This window comes from Oncorhynchus mykiss, chromosome 16, assembly GCF_013265735.2.
Source record: "Oncorhynchus mykiss isolate Arlee chromosome 16, USDA_OmykA_1.1, whole genome shotgun sequence".
In the NCBI taxonomy this organism is placed as follows: domain Eukaryota; kingdom Metazoa; phylum Chordata; class Actinopteri; order Salmoniformes; family Salmonidae; genus Oncorhynchus; species Oncorhynchus mykiss.
Window position 1 is genome coordinate 39969175 of NC_048580.1, and position 13149 is coordinate 39982323.

General features: G+C 44.4%; 1 protein-coding gene and 1 long non-coding RNA gene across 8 annotated transcripts in view; one reads left to right on the forward strand and one right to left on the reverse strand.

Moving 5' to 3' along the window:
• Positions 1 to 13149, reverse strand: part of LOC110491953 — a 30740-nt gene that overhangs the window by 7551 nt on the left and 10040 nt on the right. The window lies entirely within an intron of this gene.
• LOC110491054 (neural cell adhesion molecule L1) overlaps positions 3170 to 13149 on the forward strand; it is an 81445-nt gene continuing 71465 nt past the window's right edge. For 5 of the 7 annotated variants that reach the window (XM_036946861.1, XM_036946864.1, XM_036946865.1 and 2 more), the window contains exon 1: positions 3170 to 3456. The gene's annotated coding sequence lies outside the window, so the exon portion shown is untranslated. The remainder of the gene's footprint in view (positions 3457 to 13149) is intronic. The other 2 variants (XM_036946863.1, XM_036946866.1) reach the window with 1 other exon arrangement.

Sequence of the window (13149 nt, forward strand, 5' to 3'; positions counted from 1 at the left end):
GCACAAGGTGCACATGTGTAATGATCATGCTGTTTAATCAGCCACTTGATATACCACACCTGTCAGGTGGATGGATTATCTTGACAAAGGAGAAATGCTCACTGACAGGGATGTAAACAAATTTGTGCACAACATTTGAGAGATACTTTTTTTGTGCGTATGGAACATTTCTGGGACCTTTTATTTCTGCTCATGAAACATGGGATCAACACCTTACAATATTTTTGTTCAGTGTAGATAAGAACTTGTGAAAGTAGGCTACAGTTTGATAAAAGGCAAAGTAAAAATCTGATAACGAAAAGGTATTACTCTTGGTGTTTTCTCGATTAGCTCTCTCCCTCTATCGGTCGAGTTGTGCTGGAAATGGACCTCAAAGGGTCTTTCCTGATTAAATCTAGAGCCATACGTCCAGGAGGAAGAAGAGAAGTATTCTGTTTATCAATGAAATGAGCAGAGAGACATTATCCATATTGATCTGTCTGAGCTAGACTTCCTACACGCTGTAGAATGATTCTCCTGAACCACTGAATGAACCGCTGGGCTGCCTCTAAACATTACCAACGTTCCATTATTACATATTTGTGTATTTTCACAACAGGGTCTTAACAGAGAATGTTCAGATTAAACGTCTGTGTAAATGAACTGTACAAAAAAAACTCTTATCGCAACTCTCGCTGCTGACTTGAAGTTTCACATTTGTGCCAACAAATAGTGCTAGGTCATTTCCCTCAATATCCTTAGTGCCTAATCTATCACAAACTTAATTCCACCCCTGCTCTGCAGCTAGCTATCTGCCGGGGTTTTAGAAATAAAAAACAGAAACCATTTCGACGGATAATGCATTTTGTATTCTGTAATTCTACAAAGGTTTCAGCCTTAGCCCTTGTCCCATCCTCATGTCTTGCCTCAGGCCTACTGTGTCTCCAGGCTTTCATAAGCCCGGCCTCCCCTCAGATCTCTAAATATGGCTGTGTAACCTCTGGGGTTCTGTCGTACATGATCTGTGTTCTCACTGTAATCAATCACCTCTGCCATGCTCCTCCGCTGGGTCCGTTGTCTTCTTCCTCCTTTGTCTGCCACTTCCTATGGGACTGGGTTTATTGGCAGATGGGAAGCCTGGCACTCAGACTGGACTGGCATCAGTGCCACAGTGGAATAACATGGAGCTCAATGGGACTGGACAATATCGTCATCCTCAAATCTCTGTGTGGTTACGTGAATATTGCACACTGATGGCATTATCTCTTTCCGTCTCTGTCTCTGTCACTCAGTCTCTCTCTCTCTTGCTCTCTGTCTCCACCTCTCTCCACAGTTCTCAGGACCAATATGAAGGAGAGGAGTAGACAGTGCTTCAAAGAAAGTTCAGGTTGCAGACACAATTCACAAGACCATCAGAAAAGATAAGTGTGAGGATCAGTGAAAGCCAGTTTGTTCTGCCCAGTCCTGATCAGCCCAGACTCCAGATCACAGCAAGTATCAAGAGTCACTCTTTAAGTCTCCCGGTGTTGTATCACTGGTATCTCCTGACGGCTGCACAAAGAAATTACAGAAATGCGTCTTTGCCCACTTAGATAAACTCAGATTTTGGTCACAAAGACCCCTTATCAGAGAATACAGCCAACTCGCTCTCTCCCTTCACAGTTTTCAGGATCATGGAGAATTAGGATCAGTTATGTACAGTCATACCAGACCACCCTAAGACATTGAGTACCATATTCCCCCGGGGTTGTATTACTGTTATCACCCCTCTGCCTGTCTGTTATCATGTCATGACACAGATAGGCTTCCTGAGCCACTTCCTCATTATCCCCCAATCAGCAGTTCTCAGAGTTATTATCCCCCAATCAACATTCTGTTCTTAGGCCATCATTGAAAATAAGAATTTGTTCTTAACTGACTTGCCTAGTTAAATAAAGGTAATAAATAAATACATTATAATAAAAATAAATAAAAAAAACATGGCATTTCCCAGCTCCGCCCCTCAGCCACACCTCCTAGTCACAGATCACAGACAACACATTTTTCTCCACATAGAATTACGTTTCATAACACAACAACGTTGTCTGACACTGACTCCGTTTCCTTTTGATCGCTTTATCAATTGAAAACCCAATAGATAGTGTGCAGTAGGTGTCTTAGCAGCAGTAGGTGTCTCAGAATCCGTTAATTGTAAGGGAAACATGGGCTCAGTTGACCATGGTAGACGTTATTAACATAAAGGGTCATTTGGCTGTCCCATTAAAGCACCTGCATAGGGCTATTAGACAGAGCATGGTGAGGAAGAGAGACGGAGAGGGGTCTTTCCTGATTACATCTACAGCCATACGTCCAGTAGGAAGAAGAGAGTACTCTGTTTATCAGTGAAATGAGCAGAGATAAGAGAGACATTATCCATATTGATCTGTCTGAGCTAGACTTCCTACACGCTGTAGAATGATTCTCCTGAACCAGGAGTTTGCAATAGATGCCTTTTTAGTAGCGACAGAAGCCAGAATCCATTAGACGTTATTAATATCAAGGGTCATTTGGCTGTTCCTTTAAAGCACATGTATAGGGCTATTAGACAGAGCATGGTGAGGAAGCGAGACAGAGAGAGAGAGAGAGAGACGCAGGATGCGTCCAAAATGGCACACTATTCCCTATGTAGTGCACTACTTTTGACCAGGGCCATATGGGTGTGTCCGTCTGCAATTAGGGAGCGTATCCTACAGGCACAGTATGCGTCTCAAATGGTACCCTATTCCGTATGGGCTATGACCAAAAGTAGGGCACTATGTAGGAAATAGTGTACCATTCTGGACATGAGCAGGGAATGAGATGTAGAGCAGAGTGGGTAGGGCCATAGGCTATACCACTATGCTAATAAGTGTATTGTTATGCCTGCTAGAGCTGATCTGCATGGCTGCGTATAGGAAAAGGAGAGAGAGCTGCTATCTGGCAGCAGAGCAGATTGGCTGGCTGCTGGAACCTGGCAAGACTAATCCAGCTGGAAAGACTGCATGCATACGGCCAGCAGCGGAGAAGAGAAAGGAGGAGAGGATGGATGTAGGGAGGAGGAGGGGTGCACGGAGGGAATGGAGAGAGGGAGGGAGGGAACGATGGGGGGGAAGAAGACAATAAAGGAATGGTCAGAATCCAACAAGAGTGAGCGAATAGAGCGAGGCAGGAGAAGAAGAGGGAGGGATGAGGGGAGAGGCAGAGGAGAAGAAGGGTGATGTCACCTCACCTCTAGCAGGCAGCCAATGAGAGCGAGGGAGGCAGAGAGAGCGGCTGAGAGAGAGGGAGAGAGGGTGTGTTTTTGAATCACTGCAGCATCAGAACAGCGAGAGGAGAGGGCACAATCAATTTGATAGAGAAGAAGAAAAGGAAGAACTAGGAAGAAAAAAGGGAGGACAAGGAGTTGCCAGAGGAAGAGAAGGATCAACACTCCCCAGGCCGTCGTTTAAACCTGTGGAGGTAAGAGAAGACAGCCGTTCAAAAATACAAGATGAGAGCGGGGTTAATTAGAACGCTGGCTGGGTGGAGGAGAGGTGGCCGGATGATGTCTTCATCACACCTGGGTCACATCTGCAATTACAATCCCACATTTTACAAGATGGTAGTCTTTACTAGCCTGTCTGAAGGGGCTGAGGTGGAGAGATGAATTTGAGTCACATTTCTAGAAGAGTCATGTCATGTGTCGCTGTGACTATATTAGTAGTGTCTGGAGGGCAATATTAGTGGTGATGTCATTGGATAAAACGATCAAACTATGAATATTTCAAGATTTCTGTTGAGATTATTGTTAAAATGAGCAAATGTGCTTCTCATAATTTCTCTCGATGTTGTAGTAGAGGTGGCTGTAGGTTTTGTACCGAAGCATCTCCTTTTTGTGGTTGACTTTTAATGAATTCGAAATGAAAGTGCATTGAAGAAGACATCTCGTTGAATAGTTTGAATGGATGTTATAGGGAAAGAGTATTATTGCATGTCATTAGTACATTTTGCTGGGTACACTCTCAGATAGCACGTAGCATGCAACAGGGTCTGGCTCAGCTATTCAAATTCAATGCAATGCTGTTGTGGAGCCTCGTTGGAGGAAATCATATTGTCGTCGGATGCTTCGATAATCTGCGTAAATATAGATTTTATTTGACATCTGGAGGATTGTGTGATGCGATACAAATTCAAAATAAGTGATTGCACGTTTTCTTTTTCTTTTTTACATTGAAAATGAGTGTGGGTTATTTTGCTCACTTTGCAGTTTTCAAAAATATGTAACGTAAACATTGGATCTCTTCAAAATTCTATGTATCAGTATTTGCTATGTGAGGCATTTTAGCAGTTATTTTCACTTGTGTCCTGCACTTTTGACAGTGCATACCTCTACACATTTGTTCTAATTAATTAGTATTTTTAGCCTATTATTTTTTCTGTTTTTGACTTAGATCTTTCTCTACCTTGCTACTTTGGCCATATTTTCCCACTATCCCCCCGCTGTTGTCCTCCCCTCCCCCAGCCTCTCCTATATCTCACTGGTTTGATGTTGTTAAGCATGGCTGTGATTGCGTTGTGCTGTAATGGTATTTTCACTCGTCTGGTAGCATGCTGGTCCCAGATCTGTGTGTGTTCCTATGGGAGTTGGCTATGCAGCACTAACACATCTGGGACCAGTCTAGTTCATGGCATGACAATGACCATATGAGTTGGTATTCAGAACAAATAGATCTGGGACCAGGCTAGTGGTCGGGAGGATGGAGGTCTAATCTGTGGCAGGTAGCTCTCCTGATCTAGGATCCGTTTTGCACTTCCATAAATAATATCATATGGACAGGAAGGACCTGGTCGATCAGCACGCCTGCTTTGTGAATACAGGTTCTCCTGTCCTGGCTGTCCTACTGCAGAGACTCTCTCTCTCTCTCTCTCCTCTCCCTCACTCTCTTTCTCTGGGAATAGGATGTTATCTGGGTTGGTGCTCCTCTGGGGAGCCCCTGTATCCTTCCCTTTTGCTACCTTAAACGAACTACAGTACTGTCTGATGGGACAGAGAGAGAGGGAGGGGAAGGAGAGAAGAGAGAAAGAGAGAGACATTGGAATGGAAAATATGGGTGTGGCAGTCGGGCATCTCTCCCAATACAACAGACTGTACAGGTGTGCCGGTGAACGGATGCAAACATCTGGCGATGTGCCAAACATGGCAACCAGCTCTCACATCTCCATTAGGCAGATGAGAGGCCATAGAACACATAACAGGCAGTCTATACTAAATGCTGTCTCTTCTTTAGTCTCCTGGGTGTGAGCGCTGTCATGTCGTGTCGTGAGGAAACACTCCCTATCTCTGCCTCCACTCTCTTCCCCCTCTCTTCCTCTCCCCCCTCCATCTCTCTGCTCTCTCCCCTTCTTCCCCCTCTTTCGTTCACCCCTCTCTCTCTCCACCCCCCTCCCTCTCGCCATGCCTCAATAACCTCCAGCCTGTCCCAGATGAGATGAGGACAGTACTGGGGACACTGCTCGGCGGCTGACAATGACTTGTTACCATCGGGACAGCGCACAATATGGATCAAGATATAGGCAGGGAGGTGTGTGTGTCATTGATTGTGTGTGTGTGTGTGTGTGTCATTGCTTGCGTGTGTGTGTGTGTGTGTATGCGCGCGCTCTCTGAGGCGAAATGCTCAGGAGACTACTCCATGCTCCTGCAGCTACTGGTTGTATTTTCAAACTGTTTAATGCAATAATCAGTGTATTGCTACTGCCGGCTGTTTGGCAATCCTAGACCGAGCTGCTGTAACAGCCAGAGAGAAACAGAGTTGCTCTTACTTACTTTCTTTCATATAGTAACACAAACACACACGCGTAGCCGTCACACACACACACACACACACACAGCTGTATAGTACAGTGTATGATTACCCTGGGCTAGCTATACCGGAGCAGAATGTAATCTCCTTCTCTCTGATGCCAGCCAGCATTTAATTGAGCTGTTCTAACAGAGGGATGGATGGATAGAGTGATTTAAGAGAGGGCAGGGAGAAATAGAGGGGGGGAAGGGGGAGAGCAAGAGAAAGAGAGAGGTGGTGATGGATGGAGCGAGGGAGGGAGGGATTGTTTGACGAGAGAGAGAAAAGAGAGCGAGAAGGAGGGATCAACAGGAGAGAGAAACAAGGTCACAGGGAGGATTGGCTGTAAAGATGGCAGCAAGGAAAAAATAGGAAAAAAAGGGATAGAAAAACAGATGATATGCACAATGACGTATAGATCAATATGTTAGAGAACTAGAGAGGTGAGTCTCGGGAGCATCGTTTGTTCACGTTCTTGTCTTGTTTACATATATTTCTGTGCACTATTCAGTTTTTTTGTAATGACAATGGTGTTGGCCATATTCATGATACTGAACCATGCTCTTCTCTTGTTAAACCGGAGAGATGTCATTGTGTTAGGGAAGGTGGGCTGTGTGCTCACAATCTGCCAAGCAGGAGAGCTCACTGGGGAGAGCAGTGTTATTTATGCTAGCTATTGAAGTGCAGTGTTGTGCAGCGTTAGTGTTATCCTAGCTAATTTAGATTCTCCACACTGGTGTTTTTACGCTAGCTAAATGCTCTACAGTTTTACCCTAGCTAGATGCTCCAAAGCCACCTGTTATTTTGCCTCAGGCCCTACTGCCAGCCACTGCAGCCACCCAAATACACGACTACACACATCAGCTGCCCCAAATACACGGCTACACACATCAGCTGCCCCAAATACACGACTACACACATCAGCTGCCCCAAATACACACATCAGCTGCCCCAAATACACACATCAGCTGCCCCAAATACACACATCAGCTGCCCCAAATACACACATCAGCTGCCCCAAATACACACATCAGCTGCCCCAAATACACGACTACACACATCAGCTGCCCCAAATACACGACTACACACATCAGCTGCCCCAAATACACGACTACACACATCAGCTGCCCCAAATACACGACTACACACATCAGCTGCCCCAAATACACGACTACACACATCAGCTGCCCCAAATACACGACTACACACATCAGCTGCCCCAAATACACGACTACACACATCAGCTGCCCCAAATACACGACTACACACATCAGCTGCCCCAAATACACAACTACACACATCAGCTGCCCCAAATACACGACTACACACATCAGCTGCCCCAAATACACGACTACACACATCAGCTGCCCCAAATACACAACTACACACATCAGCTGCCCCAAATACACGACTACACACATCAGCTGCCCCAAATACACGACTACACACATCAGCTGCCCCAAATACACGACTACACACATCAGCTGCCCCAAATACACGACTACACACATCAGCTGCCCCAATACACGACTACACACATCAGCTGCCCCAATACACGACTACACACATCAGCTGCTCCAATACACGACTACACACATCAGCTGCTCCAATACACGACTACACACATCAGCTGCCCCAATACACGACTACACACATCAGCTGCCCCAATACACGACTACACACATCAGCTGGCCCAAATACACAACTACACAAATCAACTGGCCCAAATACACGACTATACACACCAGCTGTCCAAATACACGACTACACCCGTCAGCTCCACCTGCCTTGAATGACGGGTCACCATTGCTCAAAGTCTTTACCTGCTATTTTCAAAGGGAATACAACATTAAAGATACAACACGGGTTAAGAGATGGAAAGTGATCAAGGTAAGGTGTAAATAAAGGGTGCATCCCAAATGCTACCCTATTCCTATTTACTGCAACACACTACAACACACTTTTGACCAGTGTTCATGAGGAAAAGTGGGCCATTTGTGACGAAGCCATTTCTGTTTCATATTTTAGCTTCTCTGTTAATTGTACAGCTTTTTTCTTAGTCTTTTAGTGTATTCCCCACTGGGACTTACAGGTGTAAACTATGCACAGACAGGTTCACTTTTAGTGACTCTGGTCCTCTGTGTTTGTCGTTTTAGCACACTGCTGAGCTAAAGAGAGGCTGCCGTAAGGGTTGATGGTTGACGTGATGGTTTCTCCCTGGTTGCCCTGCGGTGTGTGTGTCTGTGTGATGAAGGAAGCCTGTGTGATTTAGATTCTGCAGATGGAGCTAGACTAAGTGACATGGTGTGTGTCAAGTGGGGGATCAGGCAGATGTGTCGGGGTGGAGTCTAGAATATGTTACTATGATTTAAAGAGTGAAGGGTCAGACAAGGAGTGATTGAAAGGCAGGGGACATGATTATGAAACCTACTGGGAGGGAAGGGGAAGGTGGAAGGGAGTGAGAAGAGGAGAGGAGAGGAGAAGGAAGGGAAAAGGGCGCCTGAATCTATAGAGAGAAGTGGGGCATTTTATAATGAAATAGAATAGCACACGATAGATACTTTATTGAGAAATGTAAATAATAATGCATGAATATATAATAAAGGACAAAAAAAGGTGGTTTTAAGAAGGGGAGAGATCTGGGGCTGTTGTCAACATCAGTTCAGTTCCCAGTGATGAAACAAGACAGTGGAGATTGTAGGTCTGTGTTTAGACCCGTACTCTATGAAGCACTACTACTACTACTGTCACTACTACAACCTCTACTACTACTACTACTACTACCTCTACTACCACTACCTCTACTACAACTACTGTCACTACTACCTCTACTACAACTACTGTCACTACTACTGTCACTACTGCCTCTACCACTACTGCCTCTACCACTACTGCCTCTACCACTACTGCCTCTACCACTACTGCCTCTACCACTACTGCCTCTACCACTACTGCCTCTACCACAACACCACCAAACGCCAGTCATCACTTACCAACCCTGTTCTATATCCTTACACATCTAGAGGAGACCTGACACATTTGGAATCCAGTCCCCTCTTTCCGGATTTTCTCACCTCCCTCCTTCCATCTCTTTCTCCCTTCGTTTCTGCGCCAAGTGTGGTTTCACATGTCATGTCTGTATTCATGCATAGTCGGGTAGCAACCAACCCAAAGCCTTCCACTCCAGGCCTTAATCAGAATAATGTCTACTTGAGATTATTATTGGACATTACAGAAACGCTGACACAAAGGCCAATAAAATGAACCCAATTATACAATTGAACCGTAGGCTAGGTCCCAAATGGCACCCTATTCCCTGTTTAGTGCACTACTTTTGACCAGGGTCCATAGGGTAGGACCTTGCTCAAAGGTAGTGCACTAAATTGGGAATAGGGTGCCATCTGGAAAACTGATTTTAGAGATAGGGTTCAAGATTAACACTGCTGGCAAATATGGAGATTTTATGTCATTCATTTGAGTGGATTACTTTATTAAATCTCTGTCAGTGGCACCCCTTTCGCTCGCATGTGTCAGTGCGTGTGTGTGTGTGTGTGTGTGTGTGTGTGTGTGTGTGTGTGTGTGTGCGAAAGAGGGTAACAACCCTTGAAAAACACAGGAAAGACCCGTTTAACCATTCAACAGGAACCTCATCAAGCGTTATGACTACTAAATTGAAGTCATAAGAGAAAATAATGCCTAGTATGCCTTACTTCAAACAACAAACAAGTCATTTACAGAGCACAGTGGGTGTCAATGAGAGAGCCTCGCGTTCGATTGAAGCCGGGAAATGCACGAATCCTGTATTTATTCTACCAAATCATATCGTTAGGTTCTTCTCAGCTGCAGACCCAGGCGGAGACAGGGAAAGCACAAAACAGATGTATTCACCCAACTGGATGCTTCAGCTGAATATCATTGTGATACAGTCACACAGTTCTTTATACACAGCGCATGGAGCAAATGAGGGGCTGTCTGGCTCTGTTCTACCTACCTCATTCTGTTATTCTCACTCCGCTCCCCAACTTTGACGTCGAAGACAACCTCCTCGCTTCCCACAGAAACGAGACTGTTGGACTGTGCCTAAACCCTGACCCAGAGAAATTCTATCCTATTCTGCAGAACACGTTCTAACTCCAGACAGAGATGGCTCCCATCCAACCCTTCTAGGATCATACCAGAAGTCAGAGTCTCCGTCTGTAATTGTCATTTGCATATACAGCACCTTCAAAAAGTATTCAATTCCCCTCGACTTGTTCCACATTTTGTTGTGTTACAGCCTGAATTCAAAATTGATCACGTTGATTGTTTTCCTGACCCATCTGCACACAATACCCCATAATGACAAAGTCAAAACATGTAAATGTCACATCTCATTGTTAGAAATCACCTTTTGGCAGTGATTTACAGCCGTGAAGCTTTCTGGGTAAGTCTCTAAGAGCTTTGCACAACTGGGATTGTACAATGTTAGCACATTCTTTAAAAAATTATTCAAGCCACGTCGAGTTGGTTATTGATCTAGAGGCGAAAGAAATGCACGCCTGTTTAGGCAAAGGTGCTGGCTAGCGGAGAAGAACACTTGAAAAGGAACAGGAGAGCAGCACACTCTAGGAGCTCCGAGGCAATCATTTAATAACCTAATAACCATCGTTTCGACAAAACAAGCTGTCTTAATCAGGGTAAGTTGGTTATTGCTCATTGCTAGACAGACATTTTCATTGTCTTTGCATAAATCTTCATTCCTATTTTATTCAAATCTGTAACTAGGCCACTCAGGAACATTTCAATGTCATCTTGGTAAGCAACTCCAGTGTATATTTGGCCTTGTGTTTTAGGTTATTGTCTTGCTGAAAGGTTCATTTGTTTCCCGGTGTCTGTTGGAAAGCAGACTGAGCCAGATTTTCCTCTAGGATTTTGCCTAGGCTTAGCTCTATTCCTTTTATTTTAAATCAAAAAAAAAAAACTCCCCAGTCCTTGCTGATGACAAGCATACCCAGAACATGATGCAGCCACCAAAATGCTTGAAAATATGAAGAGTGGTACTCAGTGACGTGTCGTGTTGGATTTGCCCCAAACTTAACACTGTATTCAGGACAAAGTTCACTTCTTTAACACATTTTTTGACGTTATTGCAAACAGGATGCATGTGTTTTGAATATTTGTATTCTGTACAGGCTTTCCTCTATTCACTCTGTCAATTAGGTTAGTACTGTAGAGTAACTACAATGTTGTTGATCCATCCTCAGTTTTCTCCTATCACAGCCATTCAACTCTGTAACTGTTTTTAAGTCATCATTGGCCTCATGGTGAAATCCCTGAGCGGCTCAAAGGGATATTCAATGTCTGCTTTTTTTTTTTAGCAAGGCGTTGGAAAACCTCCCTGGTCTTTGTGGTTGAATCTGCGCTTGAAATTCACTGCTCGACTGAGGGATCGTACAGATCATTGTATGTGTGAGGTACAGAGATGAAACATAATTCCACTTTGACGGTGTGTGTGTGTGTGTGTGTATATATATATATATAGGCCAGTGACAATCTCAATTTAATCCGTTTTAAATTCATGTTGAAACACAGCTAAATGTGGAAAAAGTCAAGGCGCGTGGATTCTTTCTGAAGGCACTGTACACACACACACACACACACACGCTCAAACCAACCCATAACAAGATTAGAATTGGAGTCTCCTCATAAACAGAGATCCTGTAGCCTTAGAAAAGGAAATGGTTTCAGAACAAAAAAAAGAGGAAAACAAGAAACAGACAGAATGCGTAACGGAGAGAGAGAACCACAGAGATAAGAGATCAGATGGCGGAAGAGAAGTGGAGACGAGAACGATAAAACGAGGGGAGACGTGAAGAGAAACTGTCTTCCCCCGTCTGCCCTTCTCTCTGTCTTTCTGAGACCCTGACCCTTCATCCCTCTCTCTCTCTGGCTCTGTCACTCCGAGAAAAGTATGTCTTTGTCTGTGAGTCATCGTAAGAATTCCCCTCTTCCTCCCATCCCTTTCACCACACACCACTCCAATCAAAGAGGCTTTATGGGCACATCTCTGACTAAAATTAGCCTAAATCGCCCCTCTGTCCCGGACAGTCTGCACTGTGGGTAGATGACGAGGTCTGTTAACTGTAGAGGAAGTGTGTGTCTGTGTTTGTGCATGCGTGTGAGAGAGAGTGGGTGTGTGTGTGTCACATCGTCAAAGTAAAGACGTTTTAGAAGTGTGTGTGTGTGTGTTGGTCTCATGACTACATTACATGCCAGCACGTAATAAATGACTTCCGTCTTATTGGTATTTACACAACTCCTCAATCCTTCACTGTGTCTGTCTGACGCCTACACATCTTGTACTCTACACAAGTATACTGTACTATGCATAATACTGACTACCAGAATATATTACTGCTGGCAGGCAGAGACGAAGGACGTCCCTATTGTCATGTCGATGATTCAAGTGGCACGAAGAAGGGAAGCGTATAAGCATTCTGTGACTTCTGCTGATGTAAAATAGGGCTTTATCAATACATGTGTTTGATTGTACAGTAGTGGGTTGTAAAAGTTTAAGTGGCAGAGCTGTTCTAGGATCAGGTACCCCCTCGTATTCACTATAATGTAAAAGACTAAACTGATCCCAGATCTGTGGGTTGTGCTGAGGCTCTGAGAGACAAGCTAGGGGACTTGGCTGTCTGGAGCTCACTGGGAGATGGGAACAGTGTAATGTATGGAACATGACTGCTTGGCATTGAATGACTGACCTATGAAATGACTGGCACAAATGATTCTCGTTCAAATAATCATTGAATGACTGACCTATGAAATGACTGGCACAAATGATTCTCGTTCAAAGAATCATTGAATGACTGACCTATGAAATGACTGGCACAAATGATTCTCGTTCAAAGAATCATTGAATGACTGACCTATGAAATGACTGGCACAAATGATTCTCGTTCAAAGAATCGTTGAATGCCACGGTGTCGGTGTCAGGTGTCAGGAATTTCAATTTAAGTTAAGTAGCTTTGTCGTCTCTTGCTTTATTGAACCTACTGTAGTCTCACGTTGCCAGACTTTCTCGTCTCACATTCCATTGAACCTAAAAGTAGGAACAAGTGGAATGGATATAGCTCACATTCTCATTGAATTAGAAAAATCTAACTCCATAAATAAGCGCGTAACGTCCAGTCTTGTGATTGTAGTATGCACACTACATCCTAGTGTCTCTCGCTCTTCCTCTGTCTATATCCTATGACTACAGGAGGAGGGTAAGAGGGCCACTTTGCTCCTGTCAGTGTGTGTGTGTGAGAGCCATGATATGTTCCTTCCAAGTGTCTGTCTGTGTACT